The sequence below is a fragment of the Palaemon carinicauda genome, chromosome 1 (genome assembly GCF_036898095.1).
Source record: "Palaemon carinicauda isolate YSFRI2023 chromosome 1, ASM3689809v2, whole genome shotgun sequence".
In the NCBI taxonomy this organism is placed as follows: domain Eukaryota; kingdom Metazoa; phylum Arthropoda; class Malacostraca; order Decapoda; family Palaemonidae; genus Palaemon; species Palaemon carinicauda.
This window is the reverse complement of record NC_090725.1, coordinates 189,857,643-189,880,142: the sequence shown is the minus strand read 5'-3', so window position 1 is coordinate 189,880,142 and position 22,500 is coordinate 189,857,643.

Sequence of the window (22,500 nt, the reverse complement as noted above, 5' to 3'; positions counted from 1 at the left end):
TCTTTTATTAGTTTTGTAACTACTAACTTGTGATTGTAATATTTTTACTTGTAACTGATAACTAGAGGTTCAACGAAAACCTTGTGCTGTCGAAGGCTGGTGTCAATTTTAAGTATATAGGGACCCTATAAAATGGAATTTTCTTAGCCAGGCTTCCGGGAATTTTATATTGACATTTACACAGTGTTAGTTTTGAGGTGACCCTCATTCAAATTTTTGCATGCTATAAAAAGGGGTATTATCATCTTCCATGAAATTACAATGAGTAATAATTCCAGTTTTTATTGTTTTTATATCCTAAATGAAAGCTAGATGGATGAGCTTTCGGGTGATATCTATGACATTACATATAAGCCACAAAGGTACTTGAAAAAGACCATACTTGCAGGTCGCTCTAAATTAAATTTTATATTTGTAATTTTGGATATAAATGTGTTGAGGTGGTTTGGCCCTATTTAGAGAATGGAAAATGGCTGTCTGCTAAAGAAGGGGATGAACGCAAGAGTTGATGGGAGAAGAACAAGAGGAAGGCAATGGTTTGGATGGAAGGATGAAGTAATGAAAAGTCTGGGTGATAGGAGGATAGACGTGAGAGAGGCAAGAGAGTGTGCTAGAAATAGGAATGAATGGCAAGCGATTGTGACACAGTTCCGGTAGGCACTGCTGCTCCTTCCTGTCGCCTTAGATGACCGTGGAGGTAGCAGCAGTAGGGGATTCAGCGTTATGAAGCTTCATCTGTGATGGATAACGCGGGAGGGTGGGCTGTGGCACCCTATCAGTACCAGCCGAGCTCGGTTGAGTATCTTGTCAGGCTAGGAGGAGCATAGAGAGGAAAGGTCCCCTTTTTTTCATTTGTTTGATGTCGGCTAACCCCAAAATTGGGGGAAGTGCCTTGGTATATAGATAGATAGATTTGTAATAGTATAATATTACGTCTTTATTTTATTTGATTTTACAGAGCATTTTCCATTGCATCGTGCTACAAAATTTGCATATCTCTTGAAAGGTCATTTTCAGAGCAATAATGTTCTATATATTTTCAATCGAGATATTAATGATTGGTGGCTTTCATCTGCCTCACATATTTATCAAAGCCATCACAAAGATTATGTTAGGATGTAGTGCATATGGGATTCTTGCAGCTGCTGGGGGACTTTTACTAGGGTAGCAAAGAAATCATTTGTTAAAAAGAAGGATTATTATAAGTCATTTTAAGGCTACCCATCCTTCATGAGTTAATGCTGACTCTGTGACAGCTGGTGTAGCTACTAGAAAGTTTTTTGGAAGATCTCACCAAATGTAGTGATATCATAAATCCTACAACAATAATAAGTGAAGCCCATTGCTTTCTGTTGAATACTGCGAATTTAGTCAACAGTTCAGGGAAGCCATGCTTGGTCATTCCACTAAACAAACCATGGAACACCTTCTTTGACATGGAGGGAATTCTGGTGAGATTATTTTGTGCTCACCATGAAAGGAATTGTAAGGACCACCTTGAATAAGCTGGGGGAAATGGTACCATATTTGATAGCTTGGGATTATCCCAAATACAATACCTTCCTCAGTCTTCATGTCAAAGAACTGATACCCCTCATAAGAATGCATCAGCTGTCCATGCAAATTCTCTGCAAGAGAAATCTACTGTATGGTAAGCTCATGGTAGTCCCAATGGTGTATTGCCCAACATGGTAATCAAGCAAATGTACAATGCTGAGGTGATACAAGAACAAGACCTTTTTATGGGTCACATTGACACCAAATTGCCTAATCAAATGACTTTAAACAAAACCCATTGTCGCTGAAATTCCCGGGAAGTTTTTATTGAAGCAAGCATTGAAAAATCAACTAAACTCCATAAATCTGAAGCTGCCATAACTCAGAAGGATTTGGTGACAGTACAGGTTGTCTTTAAGTGAATACTACTGAAATGGTCAACCCATTCCAAGAGTACAAAAGAAAGCTTGGTTTGCATATCAAATGAAGTTTGTATTTCAAAATACAGTGGTAAAGCAACTCCCTAATGGTGGAGATGAGCGTTATATGAAACTGAACACCTTTGAATCAACAAATGTGAAAAAAGGCTTAAAAATAAAAGGCACCTCTACTTCAGAAATATTTTTTCTTCAGAGTTTCTCAGGTGATAGCCACTAAGGAGAAATTTGTTTCAAAGAACTCACAGTAGAATATAGATGTGAAATTTCACACTCCTTGTTTGATACCGAAGGTAAAATGAAAAAAAAAAAAAAAAAACAAACACAATTAAAAAGATGTTAAAAGACGATTCAGAAATACCCTTCTTCAAGATGTCCCAAGGACCATATCAAGCATTCACGTTTGGTCTGATAGATGCGATTATTTCCCAGTATAAAAGTAATGGAATGAGCCAAATGAAGGAAATTAGGACTGCAAAAACTATAAAATAATCAGAATCATCTTTCAGGACTGGCCCTCAAGGATTTTAATTTGGCCATGAAGAATAAGGAATCCTTACTGTCAAGTTTATGGTCTGGTCTTTGGGGCAAGCAGCCAACATCCTTTCTGCTTGTCTAGTTACTTTACAGAAAAGTAAAAAACAGTGGCTGTAGAGGAAAAGGCTGCAAGAGACATCATCACACTAGGATCAACTAACGAGGAAGGTAACAATTAAGCATGCAGCTTTCAGTACTGAAGAATTAGTTACAAATCGTATTGGCATTCATTCCAGTGACACATATATTGTCATTTTAACAATATTATTGTGAAATATAAATTTCCTTAATCAGTATAAGGATTAGAAAAGATCCTGAAACATATATTCTTATCAGTGATATTGACAGATCACTAGGAAAAGACATGTAGTTTGTTACCATTTTTTTAATGTATTTGCATGGGAAAAAAGACTGCATTTTTCTACAGACTTGGTAAAAAGAGGTTGTGGAAGTATCCAAGGAAACCACATTTTATTGTTCTGAAATTTCATGCTTGAGATATTTAGTTGTAGATTGCAAGTCCTTAGCTGTCTGTGAACAATCATTGATTTAATTTCTGCTTCAGAAATAAGTATACTTCAATTTTCTCAGGTGATAGGTACTGGAGAGAAATTTGTGTCCAAGAACTCAATGCTTCTGACTACTATAAATGCGCACCAACTTTTTTTATATCTAAGAAATTTGTAAGGAAATCCATTTTAGAATTTATTCCCATGTGTATCAATATTTGTTTATGATTTGCAGAAACAACACATTAAAATTTCTATAAAAAATCAGCAGTGAAAATACAAAGCTCTTTATTGTCACACGACCCAGTATGTGTATATTTGATTTGCATTGTCATGTTATTAAGAGAAGGCTAAAGTCTCATGTAACTGAAATCATATCTACAAATAATGTATTTTAATAGTTTAAAAATTTTTCAACTATAATATATTTTTCTATGGTAAATTTGTATAAAAATCTAAGCTGAAATATAAAAATCTCTTTATTGCCCTATGACACAGCATGTATAAATTCCCTTTTCAATGTCATAATATTAAGAAAAAAATAAAGTCTTACATATCAAACTATTGCTCTGAAAATGCTGTTTCAAAGGATGTACAAGTTATGTAGCATGCTACAATACTAAATGTTAAGTACAATAGAATAAACTAAGGAAAGAATAATGCCCGATGATACCTCTCATTTTATAGCAGCAAAATTGGCAAATATTTTCTGTAGGTCACTTCAAATCTACCTCCGCGTAGAAGTTCTTACAAAATTACAAGAAGTCTGGCCAAACATAATACATTCTACCGTGAACATAGTTTATACAAAATAACATCACCCTTTGGCAGCATGATCCTTGAACCCCTTCTTGCTTGCCGGGTCTGAGGTCCTTTATTATTTTCGTGACTGGATTTGTCATGTCATTTGACAATTTATATTCATAGTATCTTTTACATAGAGGCAATAAAATTGAAAATTGTTGAATTTAAAATTTCCTTTAAACCTTGAAAATTTTTCAAAATCTGTAATTTACTAATGTTACACAAACAGACAGGTAAGTGAAGGTCATTAAAGTCTTAAATACCAACAAAAAACCCAAATGTGATTAAAAATGGGAATAAGATCTATCATATGGTTAGCCGGTAGGTTATATTGAGTCATCACAAGTAACTCTTTCCCCTATCATAGGGATTTTCAAGAAGTAAGCGTATAGATTCAAGGCACTTATTTCATAGCAAAAAAGAAAAAATTTTATCAACCATCGTCATTTCTCAGTAAAATGAGATGAAAGGCATTTGTGGATAGGTTTTACTGCCTATGAAAATAACATTTCGAAAAGATAAGCGATAAATATGATTGTGTTTTAGAAGTATATCTTTTCGTTTATTTTTTTTTTTTTTTTTTGATAGTCGTGTATCTTTTAAGTCTCTTTTAAACTAAAGATAAATTTCATGGAAGTGGCTCAAAATTTCGTAATGTTTACTCATAAAGGACCAGTGATGGTTGTCAGCTTTGTTCCTTGAACTGATTAACAGTTCCTTATCATCAGTGAAAACAAAAATCCGAGGAAGAGCAGATGCACTAGATTCAAAATTATGCATATTTATCTTTTTCGGTTTCCAATTCTAAGTAGTAAGGAATTGCATTGGATAATACTGAAAGGAGTGTGGAGTAAACAATATGACAATGGTACTTCTAAATGTTCTTGATTCACTGTCATTTTTGAAAAATATAACAAGTACCCAATTAGAACAAGAAGTGGACATCTGCTGAATAGTAGATTGAAGTAACCACGAACTTTGATTACCGCAGAAGCGAAAAGAACGGAAGAGACCCTTTGATTTTTTTTTATTCAAATTTATATCCTTTTTCCTTGTAATCAAATCTTCCTAATATATTCCGTAAGATTGATAAAAAGAGAATCCTGGATTATTGGGTACTTCCAAATTTGTCATTGAATATAGGTAAGGTAGCGTACATTTTTTATAAGATGGATAGGAACACCAAATAATCTAGACAAACTTTCATTAAGCAAAATTCCTAATAAGCAAAGCTACATTTCAAAATGGAAAATTAAAAGTTAAGAAACCCATGAAAAACTTAATTCATTCGTTTCCCAAATGGCTTTTTTTTCTATGTTTTTAAATCAAGTATTAACATTACGTACAAAACCCCTATAAAAAATCATGAATCCATCATCGGAAATCCTGCGCATAAAAAATAACTATTTTTTTAAGCGATGAAGTTTTGAAAGCAAATTCGGCAATAATTAATGACCATTTTCTCGTTACCACGAACATTCGTCAGGATATATTTATCACTCTATCAATAAAGATCAAAGTCTTTCACACCCAGCCTCACTAATATTCATTTATGCTTTGGGGCTTTACTTCTTACAATGTTTTTGGACACAGTTTTATAGTGAATTGGTTTCATATCTTTTTTTAAAATAAAAAGTCATTCTAACTGCTTTTGGTTCTATATTTTATGTATTTAGTACAATTTCACCATAAAGGAATCTAAACAAAATAGAAATGGGTTGATATTATCCCGGTATTAGTTGATTATAGAAGCTTACTGTTAGTAATCTGCTTCAACCACCAATCTCACAATGTGAGACGGAAGAAACACACCACTCACCTATCCAGGAAAATATTCAATAACAAAAAGAGAAGAACTTTGATGATAGAATTATCATTATGGATAAGTGAAAGTAACAAATTTAATGTTTCCTCTTTATTACACGGATTCTTAAACATAAATGGGAGTAGTTAATAATTCAAGTTATTGGGGGTTAATATAATTCATGATAATATCATAAGAGTAGTAGAATAGGCAAAGCAAAGTCGGCAGCGTATGATTGGGAAAACCTATATAGGATTGCATGTAGCGATTGCTTAGCTAACTCTCCTTTATGGTAGTGAAGCATGAATGTTGAATGTTCGAATGCAGATGGAAAACAAATGAAATATTTTAGGTGACTTATGGTTTGCCTTGTTCATGAAGCATAAGAAGAATTTAAAGTATCCCAAAGGCTTAGATAAGTATGAATGGCAAAGAGCTAGCACGGTTTAGTTTATGATATATATATATATATATATATATATATATATATATATATATATATATATATATATATATATATATATATATATATATATATATATATATATATATATATATATATGTATATATTACATAATATGAGTGAATGGTCCAAAGATACAGTGACCAACAGCTTGATGTATATATATATATATACATATATATATATATATATATATATATATATATATATATATATATATATATATATATATATATATATATATATATATATATATATATATATATATATATATATATATATATATATATATATATATATATGTGTGTGTGTGTGTGTGTGTGTATGATTAGAAACTTCTTTAACAGAATTGAATATGGTATGCAGTACTGATACAACTGTACCAACCGTGTATCACACGATCATACATAGTAACAACATTTAATTTTGTGTATATATTATGCTTGTATCTTCGCTCTTACCTCGCACTGATAAGGACCTGAAATAACATGCTTGTTTTTCTCACCTTTAACTGTTAACCGGTGCGGTGTCGGTTGAACATGAAATTGCCTGTTATGTCTTTTATGCCTTTTTTGCCTAGAGTCTTTGTATATATAAACGGATGTTCTGTAATAAAGCTACTCAGTTGATTTCATTCCGCCTTTGAGTCACAACCTTCGCTCGTCTCATCACATTGGTGACCCAGGAAATCGACCCGCTCCTCCCTCCTTCCACACCCCCACCCCGCCCCTCCGTCATTAGTACTATGGCGGACTCCATGGAAGTTGGCGCCGCCCCATTGAAACTTTCGTCGTTCGCCAGCAGAGAGGCGTTTGCTTGGTTTCAGCGCGCAGAAGTCCAGTTCTGTATCAAGGGCGTGACTCGCTCAACCACCAAAGCAGATTATGTTCTTGCGGCGATGCCCGAGGACACCTTCCCGGAAATATCTGACTAGCTTTGTGAGCAAGGAGACACCCAATAGCGTATGACACCCTCAAAACATACCTTCTGCAGCAGTACTTGCCATCGCCAGCCACCCGTATAGCAAAGCTTTTTCAGCCCTCTCAACCACCATTGGGAGACCAAAGGTCTTTGCTCGCCCTCAGGGAAAAGACCAGTATCGCTCGCCTGCAACCTGCCGCAGACAGCTCTCCTTGTGAGGTGAACCTACTTCGTACCCTTTGGATACGCTGTTTACCCGAACCTGTACGCGCTGCTATACCCGATGTCGATAATTTACCAATAAAAGACTTGATGACCAAAGCCGACGCCCTTATGGACAGCTACTTCACGATCTTCAAGACCTCCATCAACGCCTCCACTCCTGACAAAGAGTACGCCTATTCAACGTCGACTGAAGCTAACGTGAATGCCGTAGGACATACACGCCTACCCCATGACGAGCCGAAGCTCGTGGTGGTGGCGTCCCATGTTTCTAATCTTTTCTTTTTACATGATGCAGGAACGGGCGTGTGATTTTTGGTAGACACGGGTGCTTGTCATTCTCTTTTGTTAAGGGAACTCTTCAGGACACATTGCACATTGTCTAAGTCTGCCGACGTCAGCCTGGTAGCTGCCAACGGATCTGTGATACCCACCTCAGGTTACAAGAACCTCACATTATCGTTTGGAAACGGTAAATTTAATTGGAAGTTTCTCCTTGCTGACGTCACATTCCCATTCCTCGGCGCGGATTTCCTCTCTCATTTCAATCTTCTGGTCAATGTTGCCCGCCGACGATTGGTCTACGCAGACTCGTACTTGTCGACACCTCTTCAGCCAGCCCCTTCCAACCTCGCTCTCCACATCAGCACACCCACGGATGCCTACGCCCACCTCCTCACGTCGTACCCAGAAGTTTTCCGTCCAGAACTTTGCCAAACGCCCACGGCTCCCACCATGAACGGTATTTATCACCATATCAAGACGACGGGACCCACAGTCTTCGCAAAATTCAGACGTCTGGCACCGGAATGGTTGGCAACCGCCAAACAGACGTTCGCCGAAATGGAGGAAATGGGCCTTTGCCAAAAGGCCACCAGCCCATGGTCGTCACCCTTACACATTGTTTTAAAGAAAGACGGCTCCCTCCATCCGTGTAGGGATTACAGGCGCCTGAACATGCAAACAGAACTGGATCTCTACCCTCTCCCAAACATCGCCGACATGACCTCCTACCTGCACAAAGCGAAGGTTTTCTCCACCTCGACCTCCTGAAGGGGTATTATCAGGTGCCTATGAACCCTGAAGACATCCCCAAGACTGCAATCACCACTCCATTTGGTACATACACCTTCAATTACTCCTGTTTTGGCCTTCGTAATGCTGGGGCCATTTTTGAACGTCCCATAGATGGCATCTTAGGGGACCTCCCCTTCTGTGTATGTTATGTGGACGACATACTTGTGTTCTCTTCCTCAAAAGAGGAACACGTCCGTCACCTGTGCATCATGCTCGACCGCCTGCAACAAAACAGACTTGCAGTCCGGTACGACAATTGTACCTTTGGCGCTACCGAAGTGTCGTTCTTAGGGCACCGCATCACTCCTGAAGGAGTCCATCCCCTCCCTGAGAAGGTACCAGCCGTTCAGAACTTCCCCACGCCCTCGACCCACAAAACTCTGCAGGATTTCTCGGGCTTGATCAACTATTATCACCGTTTTCTGCCCGCCATTGCCGCCACTCTTGCTCCCCTCTACGCCTCCCTCAAGGGCAAGCCCAAGGACCTGAAGTGGGTTCCCCTTCAAGAAGCGGCATTTTGCAATACAAAGAAGGCCCTATTAACCACTGCAGCTCTCACTTTTCCTATCCCACATGCCCCTCTCCTTCTCTCCACTGATGCCAGCGACGTTGCTATTGGGGCAGTACCCGAACAGGTGGTCAACGGCTTGCCCCGCCCATTGGCCTTCTTCACCAGAAAACTGTCCAAGGCAGAATTGGGTTATTCTACCTTCGATCGCGAATTGCTGGTGGTGCACTTGGCTGTCCGTCACTTTCGCCATTTCTTAGAAGGTACACCCTTCGTCATTCGTACAGACCACATGCCTCTGGTGTACGCCTTCACTCAACAGTCTGACGCCTGTTCCGTCTATCAACGCCGACATCTCTCCGCCGTGGCTGAATACAATTGCACCCTTCAACACATCCCTGGGAAAATGAATCCCGTTGCCGATACCCTGTCAAAAAACACGTTGGATGCCCTTCAACTGGGATTGGATTGCAACGCCTTGGCTGAAGCCCAACGACAGGATCCAGAGTATCAGGCATGTAGGACATCCTGCACATCCTTCCGTTGGGAAGATATCCCCTCGACGACTCCAACACTACCCTCCTCTATGACGTCAGTACTGGTAGACCGTGACCTTGGATTCCTGATCTCATGCGCCGACAGGTGTTTGATTTAATTCGTGGCCTTTCACATCCCTCGTGCCGTTCTACTGCACAGCTGCTAAAGACGAAGTTCATTTGGCACAGCATTTCTAAGGATGCTAAGGATTGGGTCCCCGCCTGTACTTCTTGCCAAACTTCCAAAGTACATCGACACACAGATTCAGTAGTGGGCACCTTTCCTCAACCTCAGCGTCTTTTTGCCCACATTCACGTCGACGTTGTAGGCCCCCTACCCACATCTCAAGGACATCGTTACCTGTTTACCGTCATTGACCGCTCCACTCGTTGGCCTGAAGCCATTCCCATGGAAACTCCAACGTCCGCCTCAGATACATCTGCCTTACTCTCAGCACTGATTGCAAGATTTGGGTATCCCTGAGCATATTACTTCTGACAGGGGTACCAGTTTCACCTCTCAATTTTGGATATCATTAGCGAATCTACTGGGCATCACCCTACATCAGACAACTGCCTACAACCCCGCTGCCAATGGAATGGTTGAACATTTTCATCGCACCCTCAAAGCAGCTTTGATGTCCCGCTGTAAGGATTGCAACTGGTTTACTCAGCTTCCCTGGGTCCTCCTGGGACTAATGATCACTCCTAAAGACGCCCTCGACGTCTCGGCAGCTGAAATGGTGTATGGCGACTCGGTCGTCCCAGCCAAATGTTTTCCTTCTGCAACCTCCTCCGACAATCTCCAGCGCATATGTCACGTCGTGGGAAAATTTACTCCATGCCTCCAGATTTACAAACCCCCAGCAAAGCATCACATACCGACAGAATTGCACTCTGCAACGCATGCTTCCTACGCAACGACACTAGCAAGTCATCGCTAACGCCCCCTTACACGGGCCCTTTCCTTGTGATCCGACGCAGTACGAAAGCATTTCTACTAAACATTCATGGCAAAGAAAACTGGGTCTCCATTGATCGTCTAAAACCCGCTTATCTCCTCCCAGATGACCCGCCTACAGTTCGCCTCTCTAGATCAGGGGGCCCTATTTAACATGTACAGTAAGTCATTTTTAAGCGGGTGGAGCCATGTACCAACCGTGTGTCACACGATCGTACAGTGACGACATTTAATTTTGTGTATATATTATGCTTGTATCCTCACTCACCCCTCGCACTGATAAGTACCTGAAATAACATGTCTGTTTTTCTCACCGTTAACTGTTAACCGGTGCAGTGTCGGTTGAACATGAAATTGCCTATTATGTCTTTTATGCCTTTTTTGCCTGGAGTCTATGTATATAAAAACAGATGTTCTGTAATAAAGTTACTCAGTTGATTTCATTCCGCCTTTGAGTAACAACCTTCTCTCGGCTCGTCACACAACAATAATGTTCATAAACTTCATAGATTTCTAATTTTCCATAAATATACTTTTGATCATTGTATGAAACTTTTCTATAGCCAAACTCTACATCACTGAAGAGTTTATTTCATCAATGTGGTTAATGTAAGACTAAGTTATAGGACAGAACTAATACTTATTTGAATATCACGAATCTGGAAGTCTCCAGTACCTAATCACAGAACTTTTATCAAAATTTCTACGTGCCAAGAAATATCTCGAACAAATATAATCTACAATATTTCATAAAAGAACAGTTAAATTCTAATAATTATGAAATATTTCACAACCCAATTTGACATTTACTGAATGACATATCACTCATTAATATGCATCATGAACAAAAACTACAAATCTTAAAATCTTAAAAAGTTGCCCAGTGATATACTACGGAGGCTAACATTTTGAAACTCAATAATACACCTAACTTCAGAAAACTTTCTTGAAATTTCTTGACACCATTTATAGAAATAAAAACAGCAATAATGCAAATGACATAAGATAGATTACTCTTATCATAGCAAATTCCTTTTTTTAAATAATCGACGATATATTTTCGCTTTTGTGCGATATTCTTCAGTTATAATCTCTAGAATGGCATGGATTGCTTCGTTAATATTGGACTTGAAATGCTTTACTAAAAAATCCACTTCACATAGAAATAGAAGAATTATTTCAACCGCAAAAAGTGTGGCTAAACCTTCCATTGTAATGGTGCGACAACTGCACTCATTCTTCTTGAGTTTATTATTGTATATATTTCATTTGTTAATTCATATAATATTATATGTTTCGGTCCTTTATCTCATGCATATGCACTCTCTATGAAATTCTTGTTGAAGTCTAGTACTGTAACTGTAGTACTGGTGAACCTCCTGAGGCCTGCTTTATTTCATAAAACTTTCCGCTGAGTATTTTTCGACTCCATTTAGCCCTCCTGTTTCATCTTAACTATGTCATTATAAATAAAAAAAAAGCATAATTAGGGCAGTTTCTCACGGCTATTTTATCCTGTTAATCATAGGAAGGATCTCGCTTATATCTTGTTTTTTTTAGAGTAATACTCATTAGATCTTCATCAATTTAGTTTATTCAATAGCCATTATAATGAATCTGCCTCACTGCGTCATGTGGCATTTTGAAGGTTGGACTTTCAAACTTGCTTTACTCACTCACTGGTATATATGTTGAAGTCCCTTGATGTACTCTTTCCATGGTACTGTGTGATTCAAAAATTCATCCACAAAGGGCCAGTGTTCTTTTCCTTTTTACCTTTATTCATATCTTTATTTATTACAAAGTTATTTACTAAGAATATCAGGATAAATTGCACACTAGAGACCACAAAAAAAACTTGTTCATACTATGTTTATGAAATAATTGCAATGTTCATATTTCACATACTATTTGAAAGGGAATTCTTTATATTTTTCACATACTCTTCGGTAAAATGTAGAAATATGAACGAGCCCATACACACACACACGCACACACACAAACACACACACATATATATACACACATATATACATATATATATATACATAAATACATATATATATATACATAAATACATATATATATACATAAATACATATATATATACATAAATACATATATATATACATAAATACATATATATATATATATATATATATATATATATATATATATATATATATATATATATATATATATATATATATATATATATATATATATATATATATATATATATATATATATATATATATATATATATATATATATATATATATATATATATAAATACATATATATACATATATATATATATTATTCTGAATTAATTACTGTGAATAATACACCAAGAAAAAAACACAAGAAATTTAATAATAAATTCTACAGTTTAATTTATCAATCTGTTGGGAATATCCTTGCTTCCTGGTTTGCAACAGGTAATCCCAAACCATACGCGGTAGAGGGATGGTGCTGGCCCTGCTGCCAACTCACAGTTTCAGAATAAATCAAGAGAATCTGAAATGAGGGAAATCCTAATATAAGAAGGGACTCCTAATCAAATTAACTAAATAAAATTTAATGTAAAACTTAAGAAAAATGAATCAAGTAAAATATATATATATAAAGTAAACCTCTAAATGCTCAAGAGCAATGCAAATAAGTGGGCATGTCCATTCAAACATAAGTAAAAACAATGAGGCAACGAAGCACGAGATTGAGAGGCTAAGCAAAACTATCTGGGATGAACAAGTAGTTACTGGGTTAACCCGGCAGACCATAAATATAATATTATGGCTTGAAAAATATGAATTACTACCTGTTAAATATAAGTAAAAGTAATATGCTAGCTCCAGAAATATTAATGTTGCCTTTAAATGAAGGTCCAAAAGACATATAATAGGCTTACTTGGTAAATATAATTACATACATGGGTACCAATCGAATATGATTCTCTTGATAAATTTCATGGGGAAATTCTGTTAGGACATTATTGTTCAACAATAATTACTGAAATTGAAATCGCAAATGATAAGCACCAAACGAAATTTGCAACAAACCTTCAAATTTTCAGCTATCCTTTCCAGGTCCAAATTAAGCCGAATAGTCGTATTAGCAACTAGATGGTATCGGTTGGCAAGTTGTTCTTCGTGGAAATGGTTGCGGCCTAGGGAGGATAAAAGGCAGCATTATCCGCCTCCCCACCCTCGGTACATGGGCCAGGTCACAGATATATTTAGCTCTTCATAGTTCCTTTATAATGCACTGCACTTAAGATTTGTATGATCGTAGTACCGATCTCAAAGTCGCGCTGTGCTAGGTAGTGGTCACGTCTTCACTGTCCCTCTCCTTCCAAGCTACTACTGCTCCAAAGTATTTTGGAACGGGGTTGACGCTGGAAGATAACCAAACTAGGCAGTAACTAGTTACAGGATTAACGTAATTAACTACCTTCGTTGCTGTTTGCTTGGTGCTTGGTATAGTTAAGTTAAAAGAAAATCAATTTACCAAACATTTATTTAAATGATGAAGGAAATGCATATATTTACCAAGCAATTACAACAGAAGAACAAAGATACCAAAAAAGCAGGATATAACTTTAATAATTAATGCTTATTTTAGAGTATAAGGAAGCAATAAAAGCAAAATACATGAGAATACGAGACTAACTAATAATATTACGCAAAATAATGAAAATCTCTTATATTAATAAGAAGGAAAAACTAAGGATAAACATAACTTTCCAAACACTCCCAGGAAAGGCCATTCAATTTTGTACCAATAAAAATTGTACCAATAAAAAATTGAATGGTAACCAGTTACTAATGCTTATTTCATTAGTAATTTTGCAATAATAAAAGATTTCAAAACAAACCATAAACAAATGTGTTTATACAAGCAAATATCAAATGAAACCATCTTTAGCCAGTTTAAGGTTTCTCTCATTTGCCCTAATGGCAGCTTTCCGCCGAGGCCTAACAGCATCTGCCTCTGGTATTTGTGCTTCAGCTGTGTTTTCTTGCAGTGTCCTATTTTGCTCATTCTCGGATGCTCATCAAAGGAATAAGGCTCTCGACATGCATATCCACACGGGATCTATTACCTTTCATTACTGTTGCCCCTGTAACTTCTTGCAAGTCATTTACTTGCACTTCCAAGACCTTCCCCATAGGGTAATTTGCAGGCTTCTGCATGGCTTCTTTAATCAATACATTATCTCCTACTTGCAATGGTTTGTGGCCAATAGGCATATATCTGGATTTTTCATCTATTGCTTGACTAATAAGTTGAGTAAGAAATTCTGAATTATATAATTCTATTAATTTTAAGCGAGCTTTACGAAGCTTGCTATAATTCTCCCTAATTTGTTCTGTAGAATTAGGATTCCAGGAGGGATCATCCATAGGTATAGGTTGTAAGTTAGGGATTATATTCAAAGATACAAGTTCATAACCCTTAAGTAATATTTCCGGTGTAATTGGGGCAGGTATATCTTCATTCAGGTTGCAGTCTCTAAGAGCTTCTTTAAAAGCCACTGGCCTTCTGTTAACAAGTTGCACAACTTCACTAATTAAAAACTCAAAATCTACAAAACTCAATACCGAATTCTTTATCGCACCATAAATCAGCCTTTTTACAAGTTTAACACAACTCTCAACTAATGAACCAAGTTGTTTACAACCCTTGTAATACTGTTGAAATTCAAGAGCTTTGATATTATTCTCTTGCAGATATTGTCTAGTATTAGGATCACTGAGAAAATCCTTAATGATATTTGTGCCGCTTACTATTTGAGTGCCTTTGTCAGAAAAACACTTCTCAGGCATGCCAAACTCATGAATGTGCATTTGGAATGCTCTCAGAAACGTAGGCATTGAAAGATCTAAACAAACCTTTAAATTTATTGCACGGCTCCAAAGGCACGTAATGCAAAGCAACCAAACCTTAACCTTCTTGCCATTCCAAATAATCCAGTATGGTCCCAAATGATCCATAAAACTATATCTATATGGAATATTTGGGGGTTCTAACCGGAAATCTCTATATGGTGACTGATTTAACTTAATGTTTTTCAGATTAAACCTCCTACAATTTATGCATTGCTTAAGAATTTTCTTTACTGTAGAGAAGTAATGTGGTATATAAAATTGTTTCCTTAATTCTGAGAGCAAAGTATAAAACCCTGCATGGGAAGTTTTCCTGTGTGTATCAAGAATGATACATTTGGTAAGCAAACTTGATTTCGACAAGAGAATGGGAACAAATTCATACTTATTCATATCTTTCCAGCGTGAACACTTACTCTTAACTCTGAGAACATTATCTTTGTCAAGAAATATGTTGAGCTGGCCTACAATATTTGGCATGTCTTTACTAGCAGGATTCTTAGAAGAAAAGTAATCAAACACTTCTGGGAAATGGACTCTCTGATCTTGAGAAATCAAGATAGAATTTGCCTTAGCAAAAAGCTCGTCCTCCTCAAAACAGATTAAATGTGAATACTTAGCTGGATCTCTCTCTCTCAATTTAATCTTACATTTATTGACAAATTTAAGAACCATGTGTTGTACTGCTACAAGTTTATGAAAATCCGAAAACCGATCCATAGGGAAAAGGTGAACAGCCCTTTCGCTACCATGCACTGCAGTTGCAACATAAAGTTCCCTAGAATCATCATTCCTGTTCATCTTAGACCCTGATATCCAAGGGTTTGGGATAACTACCTTAAAGCAATCTCCTGTCACATCTTTACAGAGATGTGGTGGACCAGTCAGAAATGAAGATTTCATCAGCATTTTGTAAGAAGTAGGACGGCTAGCACTATCAGCTGGGTTTACAGACCCTCCACAAAAATTAAAAGCAATGGGATGCACTTCACACAACTGGCAGATATTATGTAGTCTATTTATTACAAACGCATTAAGATTCTTCAATTTATCAATCTTATTATCATGGGAATTCAGCCAATTAAGACAGACCAAGCTGTCAGTGTAGAGTTCCAAACCAGTAATATTAATGGGTTTCACACACATAGGCCCAGCAAGTTCTTTGAATGTGTCAATAAGGACTTCCGTGCCAAAGGCTATGGCTTGAAATTCCAAGCAAGGAATAGATTTTGTAGATAGTTGCTTATTGATCAATCTATTCTTTGAAAACAAGAATTTTAGCTCCTTAGTAGTCTCATTCACTATGTATATAACTGTCGCATATATCACACGTGAACTATCAGTAAATGCGACAAGTTTGTAACTACCATCTCTCCTGCCCACATATCGCTTTACTGCAACTTCAGGAGCAGAGTTAACCTGAGTAGCAATATTTCTCCATTCCCGTAATTCCTCTTCAGGCAACCTAGTGTCCCATTCTAAATCCTTCATATACTGCAGTTTCTGCATAAATAGCCTAGCTCTATTCAAGAGTGGCATATTGAAATTAAGAATATCATAATTTGAAGCAATGGACCTCAAGATTTCCCTTTTACTAGAAGCCATTTTATCTAGATTCAGACTTTGGGTAGCAAGAGTATCCTCAGTCCTGTCCCAAATAAGACCAAACAGTTTAACTTTAGTAGGTGTAGATTCTTTGGCATGTTCATCAATTATACTTTAGAGTTTAATCTCATTTGTGACAAATTGTTGCAATGAAAACTTATATGGCTCAAATATGACCTTTAAATGATTAAATGCCCAATGTAAAGTATCAGTACTATTTGTTGTATAGGCACAATTATCCATGTAGCAGAGATCATATATACATCTCTTGAGATCCCTAATTTCTTGGGCGTCATCTGTAATATCCAAAATCAAAATTTTGTATAGCCCAAGAAGTAACATTGCTGGACTTGGTTTTAACCCAAAAGGCAATCTAACATGTTTATATGGAACAAGAAAAAAATCTTGCTTAGCAACATTCCTAAACCAATAAAAAAGAAGTTTAACCTGGTCACTCTCTGGCAGTTCAATCTGTAAGAAAGCCTTCTTCAAATCAAAACAAAGAACTTTTTCATCAAACCTTAGCTGCAGAACAGCTGTCGAGACCTTCCTATTTAAGCATGGGCCTGTCAACATTGCTTGGTTATGAGACACAGTCATTGGCTTATGAGTATCTTTTTCCGAGAGATTTGACAAATATACAATTCTGCATTTTGTCGATTCCTTATCCATTCTGAAAATAGGCATATGGGGTAGGAAACTGAAGTTAGGATTCTCTTTAAGAAACTCTGGTAAGTTGTCAACCCTTTTTATTATCCCCAGGTTTTCTTGTTCCCTGAAGACTTCATCCATCATAGATAGATGTTGTCTATTTCTATACTTTCTTGAATTAGAATTCAAAATTAATTTGGATAGACGTTGGTTATTTCCCAAGAGATGCGACACTTCACTGTTCCAGAGGAGAGGCATAACTAACCTTCCCTCCTCGTTCCGGGTAGTTGACTCCAATACAAAATCAATTAGCTTATCATGGGACTCAATAGAAGTATCATTGTAATTATTGTTATCATAGTTTAATATTCTGTGCCTTTCTTGGAAAATAATATTATCCACAGCTTTCTGCAGTTCTGTCTCATTAACATTTCCCTTTTCATCCACAACTGATATTTCAGGATTACTGTCCAGGGAAATAGGACTCTTAGCAGAATTTGCCAACACTGGGGCAATATCAGAATCTCCAAGCTTACTTACAACATTACATGACAAAAACTGAGGCCTTATGCAGGGTAAATACTTCAAATTATCTGAGATTGTGTCAACTTGGCCACAAAGCATAATTCCATATGAACTTTCAAGATATACTGAAGGAACAGTGCCACCAAAAATCTTGGTACTTACAGGAATTGCATATTCACAGTCAGTTCCCAGCAATAAATTAATATTTGCAATTTCATCATCTGTAGCTTTCAAAAATTTGTCGGCAAGAGAATAGCCCCTTTTAGAAAACTCATGAACAATCTTCCCAAGACCTGGAAGGTGGAGTCTAGTTTTAATTTCAGGAATACAAACTGCCTCAACCATGTGACATTCATGCTCAGACAACTGAAGTCTAACTATTTTGGTATTGAAGGTTCTAGACTCATTAAACCCTTTCACAACTAAACTAAAATTTGGATTAATCACCTCAAACCCTTGCCTATCAGCTAAATCACTATTAACAAATGTCATCTGCGATCCACTATCCTTTAAGCATCTTACCAGTGAACCATCAGGAAGGGGCGAGCTGAATGTGGGCAAGATAGAACTAGATACAGCAGTCACGTGCAAAGTATTAAGATCAACGCATGCTAAACCGTTATGCGACACTGTATTTGGGGTATCAGTTGAAATATCTGATTGCTGAGAATCTCTACTTGGGCACAAAAATGAAAAGTGCCATTTACTACAATGCTTGCATTTGGTATTAAACCTAAATTTACAATCTTTGGTTCTGTGAAAATTTGCACATTTACAGCATGCAAACTTTTAAGCTTCTCTGTCTTCAGTTTAGGAGAGGTAAAATTTGGGCATTTATATATTGGATGATCAGAAGACTCCCCGCTCTTACTACAAAGAATGCATGCACGAAATCTACTGGGAACAGATTCATCCAAGGGCTTAACATTTGCTGCAAAACTAGAAATAGCAGTATCACATTCATTGGACTTTCTTTTCCTTTTAAATTTCTCTTGGGCTTCGACATACCGTTCTGTAGCTTCAAATATGTGATCATCAATTTCCTTTAAAGAAGGTTTAGAGTTTACTGTGATCTGAATTAATTGTGACCTAAAGCTTTCATTTAGAGAGCTCCAATAAAAGAACTGAAGAATGTCATCCACAGAAACTGAAAGATTATTGAAAGTATCTCTGATCATTTTCATCTCTCCAATAAGCTTATATGGGTCATCCTGGTAAGAAAGTCTTAGCTCTGACAACAGTTTAATACTATCATACTTCTGAACAATTACTGACCCAAATGCTTCCATAAGCAGTTTTTTGGCATCCTCATATGTTCGACTCCCTGAACTCAAAGACTGAATAAGTGTATGGGGTTCCTTCCGAGTCTGTCTTTGAAGGTACAAAAGTTTAGTGTAGGAGTTCAAATTAGCTCTACCAGTTATATCCTCAAAATCTCTAAAGAACTTCTCAATACTCTCTCCCCTAGCATGACTATACACTGGAAGTGGCAACTCTGGAAGCTTGAGCTTGTTACTTACATCATTACCGTCACATATATTTGGAACACTTTTGAGCAATGAAATGGCACTAGTAATTTTTTCATCATATTCATAACAACTCTTAAGTTCAGCAGCAAGACCACCCTTATCCGACTTCCAAATAAGCTCAGAAATCTGTGTGTTACAGTCATCAAGTTTCTGTCGTAAACTATCCAAAGAGAGAATATTTTCTTTGACCTCACATGAGGTGAAAGATCCACAGTTATCCTGAACATTCTTACACTTTTTGGTTACTTGCGTCCTGTGGTGAGCTCTGACATTCTTTAAATAATCCAAGTCACCCATCATGTGTAAAAATATGAAGTACTAAAATAACAGCAATTTCGGATAAACTAAGTAATAGGTTTGCAACGCGATGTGCAATATTAAATGTTACAAAATAATAATCAATCACAAATTGTCTCAAACGAGTAACCTAACAAGAGCAACTTAATATACTCTACAAATCCAATACAATACACAAGGAAATTTGCCTATCCAGCGAAACAAATGTGAAACATGAGTAAATATGACCCTAACCATGACCTTAGGTGAGGAGTTCCACGAAGCAAGGACCCACAGAGTGCCCCACGTTGGGCGCCATATTCTGAATTAATTACTGTGAATAATACACCAAGAAAAAAACACAAGAAATTTAATAATAAATTCTACAGTTTAATTTATCAATCTGTTGGGAATATCCTTGCTTCCTGGTTTGCAACAGGTAATCCCAAACCATACGCGGTAGAGGGATGGTGCTGGCCCTGCTGCCAACTCACAGTTTCAGAATAAATCAAGAGAATCTGAAATGAGGGAAATCCTAATATAAGAAGGGACTCCTAATCAAATTAACTAAATAAAATTTAATGTAAAACTTAAGAAAAATGAATCAAGTAAAATATATATATAAAGTAAACCTCTAAATGCTCAAGAGCAATGCAAATAAGTGGGCATGTCCATTCAAACATAAGTAAAAACAATGAGGCAACGAAGCACGAGATTGAGAGGCTAAGCAAAACTATCTGGGATGAACAAGTAGTTACTGGGTTAACCCGGCAGACCATAAATATAAAATTATGGCTTGAAAAATATGAATTACTACCTGTTAAATATAAGTAAAAGTAATATGCTAGCTCCAGAAATATTAATGTTGCCTTTAAATGAAGGTCCAAAAGACATATAATAGGCTTACTTGGTAAATATAATTACATACATGGGTACCAATCGAATATGATTCTCTTGATAAATTTCATGGGGAAATTCTGTTAGGACATTATTGTTCAACAATAATTACTGAAATTGAAATCGCAAATGATAAGCACCAAACGAAATTTGCAACAAACCTTCAAATTTTCAGCTATCCTTTCCAGGTCCAAATTAAGCCGAATAGTCGTATTAGCAACTAGATGGTATCGGTTGGCAAGTTGTTCTTCGTGGAAATGGTTGCGGCCTAGGGAGGATAAAAGGCAGCATTATCCGCCTCCCCACCCTCGGTACATGGGCCAGGTCACAGATATATTTAGCTCTTCATAGTTCCTTTATAATGCACTGCACTTAAGATTTGTATGATCGTAGTACCGATCTCAAAGTCGCGCTGTGCTAGGTAGTGGTCACGTCTTCACTGTCCCTCTCCTTCCAAGCTACTACTGCTCCAAAGTATTTTGGGAACGGGGTTGACGCTGGAAGATAACCAAACTAGGCAGTAACTAGTTACAGGATTAACGTAATTAACTACCTTCGTTGCTGTTTGCTTGGTGCTTGGTATAGTTAAGTTAAAAGAAAATCAATTTACCAAACATTTATTTAAATGATGAAGGAAATGCATATATTTACCAAGCAATTACAACAGAAGAACAAAGATACCAAAAAAGCAGGATATAACTTTAATAATTAATGCTTATTTTAGAGTATAAGGAAGCAATAAAAGCAAAATACATGAGAATACGAGACTAACTAATAATATTACGCAAAATAATGAAAATCTCTTATATTAATAAGAAGGAAAAACTAAGGATAAACATAACTTTCCAAACATATATATATATATATATATATATATATATATATATATATATATATATATATATATATATATATATATATATATATTCATATATATATATATATATATATATATATATATATATATAAATATATATATATATATATGTATATATATAAATATCTATATATAGATATATATGCATATATATACATATAAATATATATATATATATATATATATATATATATATATATATATATATATATATATATATATATATATACATATTTATTATATATATAGATATATATATATATATATATATATATATATATATATATATGCATATATGTATATATTTATACATATATATATATAAATATGTATATATATATATATATATATATATATATATATATATATATATATATATATATATATATATATATATGCACGCACACACACACACACATATATATATATATATATATATATATATATATATATATATATATATATATATATATATATATAAATATATAAATATATATATATATATATATATATATATATATATATATATATATATATATATATATATATATATATATATATGGATAAATATCAACACAACATCGTGTTCAAATAGAAATAAATTTCTACATCATACTTGGGATCGAACGCTAACCCCTTCTAATGAAAGGCCAGGTCGAAACCAACCATGCCCCGAGAGGCCATAAAAGAAATCGGAACCTGACGCTACCCAGCTGTCCGAGGATTTACCTGGCGAGACATCAGTCTCTTACCAGCGAGTTTTACCCGATTTCCCGGCCCACCACGTGACACAATTGGTAGTAATTCATTCAAATTACCCCTAATGAGTCAATATGGATAAATATCAACACAACATCGTGTTCAAATAGAAACAAATTTCTACCTCATACTTGGGATCGAACACTAGCCCCTTCTAATGAAAGGCCAGGTCGAAACCAACCATGCCTCGAGAGGCCATAAAAGAAATCGGAACCT